The sequence below is a fragment of the Phyllostomus discolor genome, chromosome 12 (genome assembly GCF_004126475.2).
Source record: "Phyllostomus discolor isolate MPI-MPIP mPhyDis1 chromosome 12, mPhyDis1.pri.v3, whole genome shotgun sequence".
In the NCBI taxonomy this organism is placed as follows: Eukaryota; Metazoa; Chordata; class Mammalia; order Chiroptera; family Phyllostomidae; genus Phyllostomus; species Phyllostomus discolor.
The window spans coordinates 54,364,027-54,382,392 of record NC_040914.2 but is presented as its reverse complement, the minus strand read 5'-3'; the positions used below and the strand labels follow the sequence as shown (position 1 = coordinate 54,382,392).

The 18,366-nt window shown below is 41.8% G+C and overlaps 1 protein-coding gene across 8 annotated transcripts in view; it reads left to right on the top strand.

The window, feature by feature from the left end:
• The first annotated feature begins 1,393 nt into the window (after positions 1-1,393).
• Positions 1,394-18,366, top strand: part of CNOT1 (CCR4-NOT transcription complex subunit 1) — a 72,751-nt gene continuing 55,778 nt past the window's right edge. For 5 of the 8 annotated variants that reach the window (XM_028502141.2, XM_028502133.2, XM_028502136.2 and 2 more), the window contains exon 1: positions 2,025-2,167. The gene's annotated coding sequence lies outside the window, so the exon portion shown is untranslated. Of the gene's footprint in view, positions 1,558-2,024; positions 2,168-18,366 lie in introns of those variants that run through there. The other 3 variants (XM_028502137.2, XM_028502134.2, XM_028502138.2) reach the window with 3 other exon arrangements.

Here is an 18,366-nt window from a genome sequence, read left to right as displayed (position 1 = left end):
ACATTCATCTCTGTATGAATTTGCAACACTCACCTGTGGGATAAATTCCTAGACATGGAGTTACTGAGTCTATGGGTCTGTGAATTTTCAGTTTAAATAAGCTTGGCCAGGATCCTACTATCTATAAGGGCATTAGCAATTTTGTACTTTCCATATAACAATGAATAGATGGGCCTTATTCCTCATCCTTGGTCTTTTTAAGGGTACTTTTACCACTAACATTATAATGTTGTAAGTCCATCTCTCTTGATTTTTCAACATTTATTTGCTCACATGTCTACTGTGGGCCAGGCATGTTGCCAGGTGCTGGGAATGCAGCTGAGAACAAGACTGAAGCGATCCTTGCCCTCACTATGTGTGGGGGTCCCTGGGTCTCATTCAGTTGCTTAAAAACACAAGGCACTCAGTGTTTATTGAAATAATCAGCCTCCAATCAAGGAAAGGCAGGTGTCAAAAAGTATATTTAAGGGAAATAAGCCAGTCACAAACAAGACAAATGGTGCATGATTCCACCTAAATAAGGTATCTGAAGTAGTCAGACTCTTTCTATTAGAAATAGGAAGTAGAACCGTGGGTGTCAGGAACTGGAGAAAGGAAATGAGTTGTTTCATGAGTACAAAGTTTTAGTTTTATAACATGAAAAAGTTCAGGCGTATAGTTAACACGAATGTACGATAATACTTAAAAATGGTTAAGAGAAAATTTTATGTTGTGTGTGCTTTTTCAAAATTTTTTACTGATTTGAGAGACTTGAGAGAGAAAGAAACATTGATTTGGTTTTCCAGTTATCTAGGCACTCACTGGTTGATGTTTGCACGTGCCCACACCAGGGAGCGATCTAACCACACCACCTTTGCGTACTGGAACCCACTCTAACCAACTGAGTTCCTCGGCCAAGGCCTGTTGTGTTTTTACTGCACACACACACACGGTATTTTTAGGCACAAAGCTAGTGCTTCTGTGCCTAGTCTTAGAACAGGGTGATGAGGGTAGGATTTTTTTCAAAAGTTTAAAAAAGCAATCGGTCGACTCTTCCTTCCCTGTGTTCCCATCCTCCCTCTGGGACCAGGTGACCATAAAAATCTTTGAACTGACTATACATAATAAATTATAGCAAAAGATAGGTTTTTGTGCCTTTCCCCACCCTGAGCGTAAAGGCCTCAAGTATCATTTATGATACCAATACAAGTCGTAAGCCAAAAAGAGAACCCTAGCCTCCAGGGTCTCTCTCTTGTAAGACATCCCTTCTGCAATGGATAAAGTTGTCTCGAAGAAAGTGGCGCCTAAGGAGACTACATTTCCCAGCATGCACTGCTCCTCCTGGTGCGCCGTAAGTGACAGAAGATGCACTACTTTTGCGACAAAAGTGGGGCGGGTTGGGGGGTGTGTGTGGGGAAACACTATATATTCTGGGCTGCAGAGCGTCACTACTTAAGTTACAGGCTGGCTTGTTTTCTGGCGCTTGGTGTTCCACGCCCAGGGGACACGAGGGGAGGGGCATGGAATGTTTAAGCTTGGGAAGCCCCGCAGTCTACGAGACTTGACACTTCGAAAGAGGTAGGAGAGTGAACGAAGGCTGTTTAAGTCTAACTTCAAAGTAGTTCCCGCGCAGAGTGGCGAGGGTTTATGGGCCCCTCCCTTATTTATTGTTTCTTAGGGGCAATGCTAAGCCCCCATTGGTAGGACCTCCAGGGCAGGTGGGAAGTCCGTGAAACCCCAAATCGAAGTTCTGTGCATCTCCCGATTGGTCCTCGCTCGAGCGCAGGCGCGAAGGCTCCGAGCCAGTCCCTAGGGACTCGTGAGCGGCAATTGGCCGAAGCCTGCGAAGTGGGAGTCCGGATTGGTAGTTGCTAGCAAGATCCTGGTTTCTTCCTTGACTTCTGCAAGTGATAGTGTGTGATTGGTTTAAATCCGCGGGCACCTGACGGTGATTGGGTGGGGGATATGGGCGGTTTACAGTCATTGGCTGGTGCGGGGGCCATCCCTCCTCGGCGGGCAGCAAATGATGGAACGAGAACGAGGAGGGGAAAGGCCGCGACGTGAGCGCGCGACCTCCGGCGCCATTTTGTAGAGAAACAAGCGGAGTTAACCGAAGAGGGGGTCGAGGAGAGCCGGAGTCGGGGGACCCAGGAGTTTCCTGTGTCCAGCGCCGCCGGAGCCGCCTGAGGTGAGGCGGCTTGGGGTCAGGGGCTGGGGCCGTCTGGCGGCGTCAGCCGGGCACGCGGGTGCCGGTGAGGGGAGCGGCGGGGGTGGTCCTGGGGCCATCGGGAGCGTTTTCCGGAGCTCCGCGGAGTGAGGGGCAGTCGGGACGGGGAAGTGGCGAGGCGGACGAGGGCGGACTCTCCTCCCGGCGGGCGGAGCCTGCGGGCTCTGAAGAGAGGAGGTCGGGGCGAGGGCTCCACGAAGCGCAGGGCAGAGCGCGGGGTGCCACCCGGTGGCCCGGGCCGGGCCTGGCGACTCGGAGGGCGCCGGCGGCGGTGATTCCGGCGGCCCGGCCTGGCTTCGCGCGGGCTGGACCCTCCGGAGACCCCACGAGCTCCTCAACTGCCCTTTCCTGCCCGGACTCCCGGACGCGGGCGGCCTAGCTCCCGGGACCAGGGGCTGGCGGCTCGGGCCCCGGGCCCCGGCCCCCGTTCCCCGGCGCTGCCGCCCCGCGCCGCCCGGCCCCGGCACGTTGGCAGCCCGGGCTGTTTCGGGTGCCCGCGGGTGGGAGGGGCGGGCGCGGGCACTTGCTCAGGACTTCGGGCCGCGGGTTTTGTTCCACTCGCGCCCGGGCGCTCACACTCTCCGCGGCGCCGGGACCGGCTCCTCTCCCCGCGGCGGGCGAAGCGTCGCCCCGGTGAGCCGAGCGCCGCCGGAGCGCTCGGCGCGGGTCTCGGAGCGGCTGGCGGCGGCGGAGTCGCGCGGACCGAGAGGGGCGCTTTCGGGGTTCGCCCCGCCGGGCTCACGCGGGCGGTGAGCCGCCCGCCCCCCTCCCCCCCGCACGCTCCGCCGCTCGGGCGGAAAGGAAGGAAGACCTAACGTCCCGGGGTGCGAAGATGTGTTCGGAGGGGACCTGGAGAAGGAGAGTCCCCCGGAGTCACTGTGAGCCGTCACCGGGCTCGGACTCCGCGGCCGTCGGGGCTCTGCCTGGAGGCTGGGGGCCACGCTGCACTCCGACCCCTGCCCCCCTCGTTTTCCTAAGTTCACCTGTCTTGCCAGGATGTATTTGAACAGTCGAACGTGAATGAATGGGGTGGGTATTTTCTGTGAATAAGAATTCCGAGCACTCCCTTTATGACAACCTGTTAGGAGGGATAGAGATACGTGGGTGAAGACACGGCGGGGCGGGCAGAAGATTAGGAAGTGGGTCAAACAGATGAAGAAGACACTTGTTTCCGTGGAGGCGCTTGGGTTCGCACGTCACCCGGGGCCAGGCTGACGTTCCCACCCGCCCGAGGGTCGGCGGCCCCGCGTTTGGCTGCTGGTGAGGAGTGTGGTGGCGGTTGGGTCAGGTTCTGGGGGCTGCAGGTCGTCGCCTTGTCTGAGTAGACATCGAGTTTTGGGCCCCGTGCTGTGCTCTAAGTTGGTAGTTTGTGGAGCTTGCCGACTTGTTTGGAGAGTTTGTCAGTTTTCAACAAGTGTGGGTGGGTCCCAGGTCCTTCAGTGGAAGCTTAAGGTTAAAATCGAGGTACAAAGAAAGCCTTGGCCATGAATAACTGACGTTCCCTTTCCTGCCTAAGGTAGTAACCTTGGAAGTTCGAAGGCAGCGCTTTGCGGCGAGGTGGAGTGGCGTTGCCACGCTCTGGGTTCGAACTCGTGCCGATGGATCCCTGGCGCGGTTTCTTCCCGTCTCTGTTTCTGCTGGCGTTTAAATCCCGGCTCTAGCACTCGGGTCTTGTCAGGCTAGGTCCTGGGACACCCTCCCGGCTTGACATGAAGTCATTCAAAACAAAGCAAAGCAAAGCAAAACAAAACAAAACACCTGCAGGACAGAAGGGGAAATGCTTATCTCTTAAAGACATGCTTAAAGCTAATCTCACATTATTCTTGTGTGTTACTTTTTCCAAGTGTTTTTTTGTGATGCATGCAGGTCTAGCTATGGAAAGCTTTCTTTTTTTAGCTAGCTTAAATTTATGAACTTGAATCTTTATTTCATTTTATTCTGCGAGGTAACAGATCTTTGGCACTCAATGCCATGGAAGGAAATTTGTCCACAATAATTCTAACTGAATGCTCAAATATTTTAAGACATTAATTTTTGTAAGATGTTTATGCTTCTTGAATTAACAAAAATTGTAGCCTGCCAATTTGAAATACTGTAATTTATGAGTGTAGTATATTCTTTTATAAAAGAACAAAGCTAATTTACAAGTCATTAAAAAATATTAGCCAAAGCATTTCTAAAATGGTCTTTTGACCAAACTGAACTTCCTGCTGCACAGTTTTAAGATAGCATCCCACTGAGTTTTATTTTAAGACCTTATATTGTATGTAGAAAAATCCTGCAGTTCCTTTTCTGTTTGCACAATTTTTAAGAAGCATGTTTCAAAGCTAAAATGAGCTCAAAACCTGTTGTGCCCTATGCATACACAATAGTTGATGTCAGTGTACTTTTCACTCATACCCAAGTAAAGCAAGTAAAACACATTATTCTTTGAAAAGCATTGTTTGAGAAGTCAGTAATTTGAGGTATAGACTTTATCTGACACCTGAGTGGAGATTAAAGAAAATGCAGCCTTTGGGAGTGTAGAGTGTAGATTTAAGAAATGCATTTCTGTCTTTAAGGCTGGAAGGGTTAGCATAAACCTCCAGGATAGACTGTCTTGGTAAATTTTGTTACAGCTGCTAGAAGGAAATTCCTGAAATATAGAATGAGAAGGTTTTTTTGGTTTGTTTGTTTTGTAAGCTGTTTGGACTGAATTGTATGAAATACGAAGTAGGTGGGAAAAGAAATATAAAATGGAATAAAAACATTTTGAAAGAGACCATTTTACTGTTCTTAAGCTTTCTCTTAAAAGCTCAATATTTTGCCTTTTATATTTTTAATTTTTACTTACAGATTTTAGAGAGAAACATCAGTTTGCTATTCCCCTTATTTATGCATTCATTGGTTGCTTCTTGTATGTGCCGTGACTGGTGATGGAACCCAACCTTGGCATATTGGGGGTGACGTTCGAAGCAGCTGAGATACCTGCCAGGGCACAGTGTCACTTTTTAAATTTTGTGTAGACCCATCATAAGAATAGTTAACCCTTTGTTTTAAGTCCTTTGTCTTTTTCACAGTAGTTTCCTAATTAATTTCCAGTATCTTTTCCCCATCTTTGTTTGTTGGGTTTTTTTATTATATAAGTAACATGTGAATGCATCCTAACTGTAAAGGTTCTCCAAGTACAGTTAGTTCTTTACATTACTACCAACTTGCCACCTAAATCATTGGTTTGAAAAATAGCCATCCTCTGCCCAAAAGTTCAAGTACCTTAGCCTGGAGTTGTATGTTCATTCCTTCCTACTTGAGACAGTATATTAGTATTTCATGCTTCAGTCAAAAAGACTGTTACACAGAGGCTTCCAAGTACATCTTTGCTCCTCTTATCTGGAATATCAATGTTCATATCTACCAAAACATCTATTATACAAGTGCAAGCTCAAATGTACTGTCTATAAATATTTTCTCTGATGTTCTTAAGCAAAATTAATTTCTTGCATTTTTCTTGGCCAGTTTCACTTAGCAATACCATGTATACCAAAGCTTATATTGCATTGTAAGCTTTCTGTCTCATCTAATGGTGGGCAAGGAGTTGTTCCTTCCTCCAAACATGTATACAATTGCTCTAAATGTTAATTGAATAATACTTTCTTTGTTGCACTCCATCGTATTCTTGGAAATGAGTATACCCTGAATTTTGTTCTTTGAGAGCATATACTTTTTCTTGGAGCTTTGTACTTACAATTATGTTGGCATGTTTAAGTGGGTGAACTTTGAAAGGTAGTCATACAGAATTATGGTAACATCCTTTAGGAAACAAAAGTCTAGGAAAATGAGGTGATTTAGTTTAAGGTCACATCAGATTTTTCTACTCTAGCTCTGATGTTCATTCTGTCTTCCAAACTGCTTGAATTCAATATAAGGAAAAGAAAGATCTATAAATTTGATCATCAAAAAAGTCAGAATACTGTATGTGGTCACCCACTTGTTTTTTTAAAGGCAGAAAGTTTGTCATGCAACTAAAATTTTGAGTGGTTGATTTTGTAGTTCAGGATTCACTTTCATTTAGTAGATTGAATTTTTTTAGAACATCATGACTATCTCCATGAATCTAGAGTTAATCTGTTTATATGTTGTCAATTTCCTGAGCTACCTAGGGGGATTTTTTCTTTACTCCTAACATGATCCCTCCCCAGTATTAAAATACGGTTGACATACAGCACTACATAAATTTAAGATCTGTACAGCATAATGACATATATATCTTGCAGATTACTCCCAATATTTTTATTGGATAAAATTTTTTTAGTTGTGACCAAAGCAAATACAGGTTTATTTCCATATCAATTTTTAGAGGATAAGATACACAATTTGAGTTATTCATTTCTTCAGTGTGAAAATTTATGTAAAACTCCAGCCTGGCAAAAAGATGATCTTTTTTTTGTTAAATTATTGTGAGTGGTCATTACTTAACCTCAGTGTAATGAAACTTGCACTTCTGTTGAGAGATGTGCAAAGGATGGAGAAACAAGTTTTAAAATACTTTTCGGCATTATAAATTGAATTCTGACAGATATTTGAGTGAGTTTTCTCTTGGTGTAGTTATTTTTAAAGTAGCTTAAGGACACTCCGTTATTTTTTACTTGCATATGTTATATACTGCATAGCTTGATAATTTTGCAAATACTGCTGGGAACGTGCTTCTGAATACAGTATTCTGTTAATTTCAAACAAGAACTTGGTAACTTATTTTTAAAAATTAATTTTAGGGAAGGAGACAGGTGGGCATTGATTTGTCATTCCACTTATTTATGCATTGGTTGATACTTGTATGAACCCTGACTGGGGATCCCTACAATCTTGGCATATTGGGATGGCACTCTAAATCAACTGAGCTACCTGACCAGGGTGGTAACTTACTTTTTCTTTTTCTCTTCTCTCCTCTTTCCCTTCCCCTGCCTTCCCTTCCTCTTCCCTTCCCTTCTCCCCCTTCCTCCCTTTTGTGGGGGAGGTGAGAAACATCCATGTGAGAGAGAAACAGCAATCACTTGCCTCTCTTACATGCCTTGACCTAGACCAAACTTGTGACCCAGGCTTGTGTCATAACCAAGAGTTAACCAATCCACAGACTGGGTATACTTTTGGTTTGCAGGATGGTGCCTGACCAAGTGAGCCACACTGGTCAGGGTGGTGGTTAAGAGATCTGATTTTGGAGTAAGCATGCTTTTCTGACTCTCTTCACTTTTCCCCCCTTTAAGAATAAAGGGTTTATTTGCCCTGGCTGGTGTGGCTTAGTGGATTGAGTGCTGGCCTGGGAACTAAAGGGTCACTGGTTCGATTCCCAGTCAGGGCACATGTCTGGGTTGCAGGCCAGGTTCCCAGTAAGAGGCACATGAGAGGCCACATATTGATGTTTCTCTTCCTCTTTCTCCTTCCCTTCCTCTCTTCCCAAAAATAAATAAGTATAATCTTTAAAAAAGGGAGGGTTGTTTGCAATATTTTGAACTATACCAATAGATGGATTGGATTAATTCTTGTAAAATTCTGAAGATAACCACATAGGCTATTAAACGTTCCTTAAAAGTTAGTGTTAAAGTTTCATTTAATAAATACATGAATAAAATGCTTGTTTAAAGTGCAGTGACATAATCATGAAGCAAGTCAACTCTTGATTCATTTGTTTTTATCCTTGGCAAAGTTTTCATTTGAAACCAATTTACTACTTGTTGACCATTATGCCCTTGAATATATTCTTATCCCTTGCCAGCTGGGTTAAAAAAAAAATGTTTATGTAAGGCCTTTCTAAGTCCAGAAATGAATAGGTTTGGGATGCCCATGATTTGGATTATTCACACATAATGCTTTTATTCTTTCTTTCTTTTTTTTTTTAAGATTTTATTTATTTATTTTTAGACAGAGGGGAAGGGAGGGAAAAAGGGAGAAAAACATCAGTGTGAGGTCGCTTCTCACATGCCCCCCACCAGGGACCTGGCCTGTAACCCAGGCGTGTGTCCTGGCTGGAAATCCGATCTGCGACCCTCTAGTTTACAGGCTGGTACTCAATCCATTGAGCTACACCAGCCAGGGCTTTATAATTTCTTATGATTAATATTTCTCTCTCCATTGGTAGTGCAGGGATGTATGTATGTCTATTCACTGATGTACCTCAAATATCTGATATGCAGTAAGTGCGCAACAAATGTTTGACTAGGTTAAAACACATAATAGTAATGCTTAAACTGTTTCTCTGATAAGTTCTGGTCACCACTTCACATAAGCCACATACCATTTCTTACCATCTGGTTGATTTGAGTTGTGCTGGGTTTTGTGTTAGCTTAGTGGAAAGCCAAATTTGAGGTGTTTACATCTGGAACCTACCCTATAGAAAGTGGATGCAAAAGCCACTTTTCTCTATTCGTATTTGGGCAGGATAGTTTTTTTTTGGTGGTGTTGCTGTCTTCCTTCCTTGCTAGTTGTTTATTGTTATTGCATCTCTAATTCTCAGATGCCAGTGGCTCTCCCACGTCTACGCATTTCAAAATGCTTTTGGAGATTATGTTGCCCTCTAGTCTATCTCAGTAAATACTGTTGACATTCAGATTTGTTGTCAGGGTTATTTTATTTACTCTAGATCCAATTGTGGGTGTAAATCACAAGTTACTTAAAATTTAATTTTACAGTGGCATATGTGAACGACTACAGAAGGAAAAAGAACACCTTATTTTGCTGACTGTAAAACAGATAGATTTTCAGTATGTTAACATCTTTGAAATTGGGTTGCATCACGTCATAGAAAAAATGCTGCCAAGTAAACTTTCTTAATGATGCATAAAATAACGATGCTATTACAGTTAAAGACGAATCAACCAGAAGTGTCATGGAAAATGGCCTTCATCTCTGATGGACGATGAAGGTGGAAGATAATTCTTAAACTTTGACTACATTTTGTTTTCTGTTAAGTCTAGTCAAATTGCATTTTAGGGACCTACAAATTGAATTTTGGTATTGGGTTTACCTGGTTCTGTCAAGTTTTTAGTGCCCTCAAAGCTGGTTGGCTGGGAATGTTGGTGAGGAAGGGATGTGGAACTCCAGGAACTGATTGGAAGGGTAATAATACACATGAAACAATAGTGAACAATTTTATAGTGCATCATACATATTGAAGGGGGATTGGAGGTAGATCAGCAGATCAGTCTGTCTCTAGGCGATCTGAAGTGGTGTGGGAGGTTTTGCAGGCAGAGGATTGAACTAAGACCTGTCTTAGTACCTGATGCTTTTGTCCCCTTTATGGAGGCACCTTGGCCTGCATCGTAGTGACTACTAACTTCCTTTCTTGAAGGCCGTCAATGATCTATTTGCTAATTCTGATATTTACTAATACAACTTTTTGCATTGCCAACTGTATCTTTTAAAATACCTTCCCCATGTTTTCCATAGACTATGACTATATTAGTGAGCAGTTGCTGCATAACAAATTACTCCCAAATTTATCTATTTAAAATTTTCTTGCTCTTTATTATTTCACAGGCAGTTTGGCTAGATGATTCTGACTCAGTATCTTTCACAAAGTTGTAATGCAGGCACCCACAGGCTATAGTCATCTTAAGCCTGAAGGGTGGGGAGATCTTACAGACTCACCTGTGTGGCAGTTGGCAGGCTTCTCAAATCCTTGCTAGCTTGGCTATTGGTTGGGAGACTTCAGTTTCTTGTCTCATGTCCCGTCTCTGTAGGGTTACTCATAACTTGACATCTTCTCTTAGTACAGGCCTAGAGAGAGGTAAACAAGTTAGTCTTTCATAATTTAATCTTGGAAATGACTTTGTGTTACCCTTTTTCAAAGCTACACTTAAGGGAAGGGGATTTACATAAGGGTGTGAATCTTAGGCAGAGATCATTGGGGTTATTTCAGAGATTGCCTACACAATGAACATTTCCCAAAGATTTGTTCTTGGAACTGTTGTAGGGATGCTATGTGTTCCTAGGTTTTACTCCTCTCCTTGGTTTCTGTTGTTGTTACTATGCACTCTTAAGTTTCTTCGACCTCTATGGCAACCCTTTTATTGTTTTTCTATGTTTTTCTTAGTATTCTCTGAATACTAAGCTTCCTTAGGACTCTCTTGGCCCTCTCGTATAGATTCTGCAGTTCTCCCAGGTGATCTCATCTATGTGTTGATTGGTGACTTCCAGATCTGTTTGCAGGCCACATTTTGTATGCTCCAGACTTTAAATCCAGCTGCCCATTGGATTACATCTGTATGCCTTACTCCACACAAGTCCCAAACTGAATTTATTTCTTCTTGCCCTTCAAACTCTCTCTTCCTCAGTTGTTTCATGTTAGAAGAAGAACGGAACCGAGGTGCTTGGTCTGGAAATGTTACTATGTATTTGGTGATGACTCCTTTTTCTACACTTCCTTCCTTATTCCTCACAAGTACCTAGAGTTGTTATTGGGACCTTCTGCCAAAAATTGTGAGTTTCCATAGGGAAAGCAGGTGTTCAACATAAACCACTTTTATTTTTTAAACAGTTTAGGCAGTTAGCCAGCCACTCTTACTAGTTTGCTTCTAAAATCCAAGTTCTGACACCAGCCAAGGGGCCAAGGGCCAAACTGGCAAATCTTTCTAGGATAGCAATCTTAGGCCTTTTATGTTACCTCTTTTCTACACAGTGCATGTGGTAACTGGAGTTTTGTATAGAGAATCTTGGAATCTGCAAAACTTTATTGACCTAATATTTTGTTTTTGAAAGTTATTTTTCACCCTGGCTGGTGTAGCTCAGTGTATTGAGTGCTGACTTAGGAACCAAAAGGTCACTGGTTCACTTCCGGTCAGGGTACATGCCTGCATTTGAGGGCATGTGAGAAGCAAGCAACCAAATCTTTAAAAAAGAAAGAAAGAAAGAAGAAAACTGTCTTTCAGTAGAGAAAAAAGGTTCAGTTCATTTCTCAGCCTCTTTATTTTAAGCTTTCAGATAGTTATTTGTATCCTAGATACTATGCATATAAAGACATACACAGAATGCTTTTCCGTAACTTGATTTTCCCCCATAGAGATTTTGCAGTCCTTCTAACTTCTTTTTTAGTGATTGCAACAAGGTTCAGTGTATACTTTTCTTAAACATTTCCCAGAGCTATTAAAGTGGTTCTCAAACATTAATATAAACTAAAATCACCTGCAGAGTGTGTTCAGCATGTCCTATTCTCTTTCCCCAAGAATTTTGATTCTTTTGATGTAGGGTGGTTCTTAGGAATCAGCATTTTTAAAAAAAGACTTTATTTATTTTTAGAGAGGGGAAGGGACAGAGAACAGAGGGAAAGAAACACGAATGTGTGGTTGCCTCTTGCACACACCCCCACTGCGGACCTGGCCCACAACACAGGCATGTGCCGTAGATTAGGAATTTAACAGCAACCCCTTGATTCACAGGCTGGAGCTCAATCTACTGAGCCATACCAGCCAGGGCAGGAATCAGCATTTTAAATAGCTTCCCTCTTCCTCCTCATTCTTACACACAATTATCTTAGTCACGTAGCATTATCGTAAATTCTTTACTTACTCTATTAGTTGCTTCAAATGAGTGTTTACTTTGGTGGTTTTTATAGCATCTAATGTATATAGTATCAAATATTTGAATTAATAGGAGGGCTACATTTAGCAGATGATGTTTATATGGTGCAATGGAGTAAACTAGAAGGGGATCATTTGGGACATTTTATATAACCCTGATAAAATAAGGGATGATAATAGTAAATTTTTTGATCAAAAATATTTTCAAAGTTTAATGAATTTAAGCTTGTTTCTGTAATCAGGTTTATGTTAGTTTTATGCTTAAAAGGGCTACATAGAAATCTCATTTGCATATATAACATGATACATTTAAAACCTTTTTAGTGCCATTTAAAAATTTAACTTTAAATTTTTGAGGGTAAATGCTCTTTTTTTTAAGATTTTATTTATTTTTAGATAGAGGAGAAGGGAGGGAGAAAGAGAGGGAGAGGAACATCAATGTGTGGTTCCCTCTTGTGCACCCCCACCTGGGGACCTGGCCTGCAACCCAGACACGTGTCTTTCCTGGGAATTCAAACGGTGACCCTTTGGCTTGCGGGCCAGCACTCAATCACTGAGCCACACCAGCCAGGGTGGTAAATACTCTTTTTTATGGGGGGGGGGGTGACTTTAAAAATGAATATGAATATATACTCACCCAAAGACACGCTTATTGATTTTAGAGAGAGGGGAAGGGAGAAACATCAATTGGTTGACTCTTATACATGTCATAGCTGGGGACTGGGGACCAAACAGATACCTAGGAACCCATGACCTCCTAGTTTACAGGATGATGCTTCAACCAACTGAGGCACACTGGCCAGGGCTAAGACATTTCTTCTTGAGAGATAATCAACATGTAATATTGTGTAACTTTTAAGATGTACAACATACTGATTTGATACTACTTTACTGCAACGTGATTGCCATTGTAGCATTAGCTAATACCTCCAACACTTCATGTAATTATCATTTCTTCTGGTTGTGGAAACAGTTAAGACCTCTTAACAAGTTTAATGTTTATAATACAGTGTTTTGGGGTTGTTTTGTTTTTTGTCTATAATCACTGTATTATGTTTTAGGTCTCTAGGACTGACTTGCTATTTACAAGTATGTATCCTTAAACACCCATTCCCTCACCCCCTGGTAAACCACCATTTCACCCTGTTTTTTGTTTTTGTTTTTGTTTTTGTTTTGAAGTTTAGTTTTTAATATATTATTGAAATACAGCTAACATTTCATGTGGACAAATATGCAAAATAATCACCACAATAAGTCTAGTTCACATCAATCACCACACGTAGTTACAAAAAAGAATTCTTTGTGACGAGAACTGAAGATTTACTCTAATTATAGCCATCTTACTGCTTATTACATCCCCAGGATGTATATTCTAACTGGAAGCTTGTACCTTTTGACCACATTTACCCATTTTGTACACTCCTCCCCTTTCTCAGGCAATGACCAGTCTTCCCCCCCCCACCCCCCCCAAGATTCCACATATAATGGATATCATACCCTACTTGCCTTTGATAATACTTTATTTGTCTGATTTATCTCACTTAGCAGAATGTCTTTAGGGGTCCATCCATGCTGCAAGTGGTGGAATTTCCTTTTTTCTCGTGGCTGAATAGTATATTAGTGTTTTATGTGTGTGTGCCTCATATGATTTTATTTTTAAATTTAAAAAATTTTATTTCTTTTTTTTTTTATCCTCCCTCAAGGACATGCTCACTGATTTCGGAGAGGGGAAGGGAGTAGAAAAAGGGAAGGAACCATTGATGTGAGAGAAATATTGATTGGTTCTTTTGTATGTGTCCTGATGGAAATTGAACCTGAGATCTCTCAGTTTGTGGGATAACACCCAACCAACTGAGCTACACTGGCCAGGGCTGTTTTTAAATTTTTGAGGAAATGTCACTGTTCTCCGTACTGGTTGAACCAATTTACACTCCCACAACAAGTGCACAAGGGTTCCCTTTTTTCCAAATCCTTGTCAACATTTACTCTTCTTGTTGATAGCCATTCTTGCAGGTGTGAGGTGATATTCTGGTTTTGATTTGCACATCCCCGATGATCAGTGATTTTTAGCATCTTTCATGTACCTGTTTGCCAATGAGTATCTTTTTTGGAAAAATGCCTATTTAGTTCCTTTGCCCATTTTAAATCTGATTTTGTTTTTATTGCAAAAACAATGCATGAGTTCTTTATAAATTTTGGATATTAACCCTTATCTGATACATGAATATTCTCTCATTCATAGGTTGTCATTTTAATTGTATCTTTCATTGTGCAGAAGCTTTTACATTTGATGTAGTCTCACTTGATTTTTTTTGTTGTTGTTGCTTTTGGTGTCATATCCAAAAAAATTATTGCTAAGGCCAATGTCCGGGAACTTTTTCCCTGTGTTTTTCTTCTAGTAGTTTTATGGTATCAGGTCTTTTTAGCTGTTTATTTTTAGAGGGGAAGGGAGGGAGTAAAAGAGGGAGAGGTTCATTGACGTACAAGAGAAACATTGATTGGTTGGTTGCCTCTTGTATGTGCCCGGGGTCTGAACCCACAACCCAGGCATATGCCCTGAGAGGGAATCCAAAAAGCCACATCCACCTGTCCAGTGGATCAAAGCTCTCTGTCCATTGTACCCCATCTTGTAGGGGTACAGCTGACTCACATGCTGCCCCACTCCCCTGTTCCTCCACCTCTCTTCTCCTGCTCTCTCCCCACTCCTCTTCCTCCTCTTCCCCCGCAGGCTCTTCCTTCCAGTCATGCACCTTCAACCAGCTGAGCCACAGGGCTAGTATCAGGTCTTAGGTTTAACTCTTTAATTTCGGTTTCTCTTCTGTTCCATTTTTAGAGAGAGGGTAAGGGAGGGAGAAGGAGAGGGAGAAAAACATCAGTGTGTGGTTGCCTCTCACATGACCCCCACTGGGGACCTGGCCTGCAACCCAGGCATGTGCCCTGACTGGGAATCGAACCAGTGACCCTTTGGTTCGCAGCCCTTGATCAACCCACTGAGCTACACCAGCCAAGGTGCTTTGTAGTATAGTTTAAAACCGGGAAGCGTGATGCCTCCAGTTTTTTTGTACTTTTTCCTCATTCTTTGACTATTTAGGGTCTTTCATGTTTCTTATAAATTTTGGATTTTTAAAAATTAGACTTTATTTTTAGAGAGAGGGACAGACAGGGAGAGAAACATCAACGGGAGAGAAAAACATTGGATTAGCTGCCACCCGTACATGCCCAACTGGGGGCTGAACCCACAACCTAAGCATTTACCCTGACTTAGAATTGAACCTGTGACCCCAGTTTGTGGGATGACATTCCAGCCAACTGAGCCACACTGACTAGGGCTGGTAGCCTTTTTTGGACTGTTAAGACTTGATACAAAATTAATGTTTATTTAAAAAGCAAATATACAGGTGATGTGACATGGAAAAAATGGTGGGGGGGGCTGCAATTTTGAGGTCAGGGTGATCATCACTGAGGAGATGACATTTATCTATAGACTTGAAGAAGTAAAATAGCCATGCAGTAGTTATCTGAAGGAAGAGCATTCCAAGCAGGGGTATCAGCTGATGTAAGGCTTAAAGGTGAGAGCGTGCTGGAGAAGAAGTAAGGAGGTCATTGTGGCTAGAGAACTGAGTGAGGAAGTACACAGTGGAAAAGGGAAGCCACAAGGGTACCATGGCTAGATTCTCCTGTAAAGGTGTGTTTGTTCATAGGCCCTTATGAGGGCTCAGGTTTCTAGTATGAGTCAGTGGAGGGTTTTGAGCACAGGATGACCTCAGTTTTTATATTTGAAAAATATTTTTCTCTGGCTTCTGTTGAGAATAGACTGTAGGGAGTAAAGGTAGAAGTAAAAGATAATTTAAGAAGTTAATGTAGTAATCCAAGTGAGAGAGAATAGTCCTCACTATTCATTATCAAAGCTGTAAGAGGTGGTAAGAAATGACTAGATTCAGGATTCATTTTATAGGTGGAACTAAAGGGGGAGTGGGAAGGCTTCTAGGATTTGGGCCTAAGTAACTTTGAGGATGGAGTTGGCATTGACTGAGATGAAGAAGCCTTTGTATGGGTGCATCATCATTGAGGGGGAAGGACAGGAGCTTCCCCCCCCCCCCCCCCCTTATTTATTTGTTCCTCTTAGAAAATCTCATTTTCGACTGGACTCAGACTTAGAGGTAGATGCTGTCAGAGAGGACACCATCTCTTGGCTGTTCCTGGCATTTTTCTTTGGCCTTCTTTTTTCTGTTAGCCAAAAGTTGAGCATGTTCTGTGGCCTCGTTTTTCTTAGTACATTGTTTTTTTAGAGCAATACACCAGTGTTTGTGTTGCAGGACATGTGGAGAACAAGATGCTGAATCTTGGGTCTTTAGTCCTAGGTTTCTTTTTCTTTTTAAAATATTTTATTTATTTTTAGAGAGAAAAGGAGGGAGAGATGGAGAGGAAGGAACATCGATGTCTGAGAGGTGCATCAATCATTTGCCTCTGGCATACCCCCACCTGGGGACCTGGCCTGCAACCCAGGCATGGCCCTGACCAGAAATCTAACCTGTAACCTTTTAGTTCACAGGCCAGTGCTCAATCCACTGAGCCACATCATCCAGGGCATAAGTGTTCTACTTCGGTTGATGAAAGGCTGTTGTCACTAGATCAAATAAGGCGAGGGCTCAGAACTGGTCATTAGTTTCATGTGTACATTTACCAAGATAATGAAGATTGGCTTGTTGAAACTTGTATTACATAGTATTTTTATTTTTAGCACTTTTAGATGTTAATGTGGAGTGGCTGTAGTCCTTGCCATAGGGCTCTTGATATCAAGAGTTGAACTGCAGAGATCTCAGTTGTATTTGAGGAATTGTTTCTTGGAAAGTTATTCAGCCCTTGTTTTGCTGAATTCATACTGTACCATAAGTAAAATAATAACAGGCCATCATAGCATCCATGTCATGGTGAAGTTATTTTGTTGTTTCTTTGTGTCAGCATTTTATTTTTAAAGATTTTATTTTTAGGGGAGAAAGAGAGAAAGAGAGGGAGAGAAACATCGACGTGTGTTGCCTCTCACACGCCCCTAACACGCCCGTAACCCAGGCATGTGTCCTGACTGGGAACTGAACCGGCAACCCTGTGGTTCGCAGGCTGGTGCTCAGTTCACTGAGCCATACCAGCCAAGGCTGTGTCAGCAATTTTAATATAAATTCTTAGCAAAGAGAAACTTTCTGTCTTCCAAACTCTTAACCTATCATGAAATCTATTGCCTTTTTAAATTATGTGTAATCATTATTAGATGTGTGCATCTTTGTATATGTCTGTTGGCCATCTATATATATTCTTGGGAGAAGGGTTTATTCAGATCCTCTGCTCAGTTTTTAGTTTGGAGGGTTTTTCGTTGTTGAGTTATATGAGTTCTCTTTCATCTATTTTACCCCAAATCTTCCATTCCCCCTTTCTTTGTAAACTTTTTAAAAAATGAAGATGGAAAATATGTGAATAGTTGTGGGAAAACAACTTTAAAAGCTGAAGAAGGTGAAAAGGGAAAGCTTCCGTACTCTATATTCCTATTCAGGGGAATCATTTAAGTTCTTTAAAAATTTTTATTCTCTTTTCCCTTAATGAGCATCTTTCCTGAACAGTTTTTATTCTTTTAAGTAACTGCTTTGTTTGGATATACCATAATAGATTTAAGCAGTTACCCTTTTTTTAACTGTTTTACTTTTTAAATTTTTGCTGTGATAAACGGTACTTCCATGAAAATCTGTTTCCTTTGAGTTCTTGAGGCAAGGGATACACAGTCTTAATAGTAGAATTTATAAGTTCGAGAGTAGTGCAATTAACACTTTTTATAATATTGCCAATTTAAGTTTCTGAAAATGGTGTGCCACTTAATATTGTTAAGAGTCTGGTAAGTCCTTTGTTTTCCTGTATATATATCCTCATTATGTTGTGTTCTTAAACTTGGATTTTTGCTAGTTTCACTACCAGTGTAATGTGAAGGAAACAATTTATTCTTAGAATTTATAGCAGGCAAGTTCTATAAGTACAGTTTATTGTTAACTTTTCATAATAATGTTGCTTTAGAATGAACAAAAAAATATCTTGATGCATTCCCATCCCTCACCTACCCTTTTTAAAGGAGGATATAGAGAGAGAGCATAGATAGAACCTTTGCTTTCTGAAAACAGAACAAAACAATGTAATCTTTCTCCATTGCTAAGAAATTGGTTAAGATAAACATTTAAATACCCTTACCCAAGGGGCTTTTAATCTTTATGAATTTTCTATAGTTTACACAGTTCTGATTATAATAAATTTACAAGCGCATTTTAGGAGTTGAAACTGGATAAGCTGAGTTCCCTGCTTTCAAAGATTTTTGTGTTTCAGCACTGGCACTTGGTGGATTCTTAAGAAAACACTTGCTGTGTTGGGTTTGTTTTGGTAATACAGGCTAATTCCTCTGATTCTCAAGTGGTTCAAATTAAAAAGATAAGCAACTTGTCATTTTAACTATATCACTGCTTTGGGCTTCCTTTTCTAAATGTTTTCAATAATGCAGGAAGGAATTTGAATTCTGGAGCTCTTACCTGCCTTTAAGCCAGCCATTCAAATACCTAAGGTACAACTTGAGGACCAAAC